This window comes from Bubalus kerabau, chromosome 7, assembly GCF_029407905.1.
Source record: "Bubalus kerabau isolate K-KA32 ecotype Philippines breed swamp buffalo chromosome 7, PCC_UOA_SB_1v2, whole genome shotgun sequence".
Classification (NCBI taxonomy): domain Eukaryota; kingdom Metazoa; phylum Chordata; class Mammalia; order Artiodactyla; family Bovidae; genus Bubalus; species Bubalus kerabau.
Genome location: NC_073630.1, coordinates 76,799,196 through 76,801,874, shown reverse-complemented (window position 1 = coordinate 76,801,874; position 2,679 = coordinate 76,799,196). Strand labels below are relative to the sequence as shown.

Genomic DNA, 2,679 nt, shown 5'->3' with positions numbered 1-2,679 from the left:
ACATCACAGGGCTTCCTAGGTGGTGCTCGTGGTAAAGAACCCACCTTCCAAGGCAGGAGACACAAGAGACAGGTTCGATCCCTGAGTTGGAAAGATCTCCTAGAGAAGGAAATGGCAACCCACTCCAGTATTCTTGCCCAGAGAGTCCCATAGACAGAGGAGCCTGGCAGTGTGTGTTTGTGGTGGCGGGGGGGAGGAGTGTATGTTTCAGTCCATGGGGTCGCACAGAGTCAGACACGGCTGAAGCGAAGGAGAGCAGACACACAAAGCACATCGCAAGTATGCTAGAAAAACTGCTATCAAAAGAAAACTATTTTATCATCTTTTGCAGTGTAAATAATCACACATGGTTCATTTTTTGTGACAATCTGGGTTTGTATGAATTTAAGCTTAAAATTATAGCCAATATTTACCACAGACCCACTCTGTGCCAGGCTTTATGCCAAAAGGTAATAGAGTATTGCATCTAATACTAAAAATATAATTTTGAAATTAGTGTTATGATTATCACTATTTTATAATGGGGGGAAATGCAGCTCAGAATAGCTAAGCAATTGATACAAACTCACGTAACCAGCAGGAAGGAGAACTAGAAGGCAAAACTACATATATCAGATCCAAGAGCCTAAGTTCTTAACCATTATTCTACTGTGCCCATGAAAACTGAGGCAAGGGTCTACCCTAGGCACATGTGGAATCTTGGGTCTCACCTTGTGACTTCTATTTTCTTAGCGCTGAAGTCCTTACACCATTTCTCAGCTACAAAACTTCATTTCCACATCTGGCAAATGGGAAGGAGTCTCCAGGCATAGATGCTGCTCTCAGAAACCCAGATCGGTGAGCAGAGAAAAGTCATAGCAGGCTCAGAGAAGAGTGGCTAGACCACAAGAAGGCTCAAAGCCATATTATTTCAGGATAGTTGGAAGAGGTGAGCAGGATTGGAATGGAGAGGAAAACTCTCAGGGAACCATGCTACTAATTTAACATAGTCTTTTCACAGTTCAATGGTCTCATTTGACGAAGTCGGTTCAGCCAGAAGCAGCAGAATCTTGGAACATTCAGCCACACAGATACATCTTTAAAACATAGGAAGAAATAAAATGTGATCTGTACCACAATTCCACTTATTAAAATTAAAAAATCTATTACAAAAGAACAATGCCTGATTTATAAGAAGTCACACAAACAGAAGGATACACATCCCACATATTAGAAAGCTTGCCTATGGGGAGCAAAGTGAAAGTGTGAAAGTGAAGGTCGCTCAGTCATGTCCGACTCTTTGCAACCCCAAGGAATAGTCCATGGAATTCCCCAGGCCAGAATACTGAAGTGAGTGGCCTTTCCCTTCTCCAGGGGATCTTCCCAACCCAGGGATCGAACCCAGGTCTCCCACATTGCAGGCAGATTCTTTACCAGCTGAGCCACAAGGGAAGCATGGGGAGCAAAGCGGCATGTCAAAGGATAGATTTGTCCTATTTTATTTTAGTCTGAATATATGATGAAGGATGACGTGTGTTAAAAAAAAAAAAAAACACTCCAGGGATAGAGTTAATCAGCAGGTCAAACTTCAAGAGCACTATTCAAAATATGTCCAGGACCCAAACACTTCCATATCTCCCCTCATCCAAAACACTATCATCTCCAGTCTGAACTATGGCCAACAACCTCCAAATTGCTCTAAGTCCACCCCTTTCACTGTACAGTCTCTTTGCAGAGCAAATCTTCTAAAACATTAGTCAGAACATATTAGTCCCTAGCTCAACCCCATCCAATGACTCCCCATCTTATCTGGAGTAAAATCCAGTATCCTTACAATGACCCACAAGGCCCCACATGACCTGGCTCCCATTCCCTTTCTAACCTCACATTCCACCACTGTTCCCTTTGTATTCCCCACTCCAACCACACTGGTCTTGTTGCTACTCCATGAGCACATCAAGCACACCTCTACCTCAGGACCTTGGCACTTAATCTTTCTATTGCCTGAAATGTTCTTTCCCCAGAGATACTCACATGGCTTATTCAGTACTTCACTTGAAAGTCACTTGTCAGTGATGCCCTTCTTGACCATCCTAGTTAAAACTGCAAGTGCCTACCCTTGCACTGTCTTCCTTTCTTACTTATCTCCTGTCATGCTCTTCATTTTATGTGCTGTTATTCACTCTCACCCTTCCACAGAAAGCAAGCTTTAAGAGTACAGGATCTCTGTCTCTTCTGTTCATTGCTATATCTTCAGAATATAAACAATATCTAGCACCTGGAACATGGTATGCACTCTGTAAATATGTTTGAATGGATTTTTGTTCAACATAAAAAACTTCCTACATGGGAATTCTCTGATAGTTCAGTGGTTACAACTCTGTGCTTTTACTGCCAAGGGCCCAGGTTCAATCCCTGGTCAGGGAACTTACTCTCCAAGCATGCACCTGGAACAGGAAAAAAAAAAAAAACTTCCTATATATCCATTCATAGATAAAGTGAAATACCTTAGGAGATAATGAGCTCCTCATCCCTGGAGTTATTCCAGTGAGGCTTAGTGACCTTTTGGTAGAGATAGCAAAGAAAGGCCTGGAAAAGGGAATAGCAACCCACTCCAGTATTCTTGTTTAGAGAATTCCACAGACAAAGGAGCCTGGTGGGCTACAGTCCACGGGCCTGCAAAGAGTCGGACACGGCTGA

The 2,679-nt window shown here is 42.9% G+C and overlaps 1 non-coding gene across 1 annotated transcript; it reads left to right on the top strand.

Annotated features, from left to right (window-relative positions):
- The first annotated feature begins 2,333 nt into the window (after window positions 1-2,333).
- Window positions 2,334-2,406, top strand: TRNAK-UUU (transfer RNA lysine (anticodon UUU)). The gene has a single exon. It is a non-coding gene; the product is annotated as a tRNA-Lys (tRNA).
- Window positions 2,407-2,679: the final 273 nt, after the last annotated feature.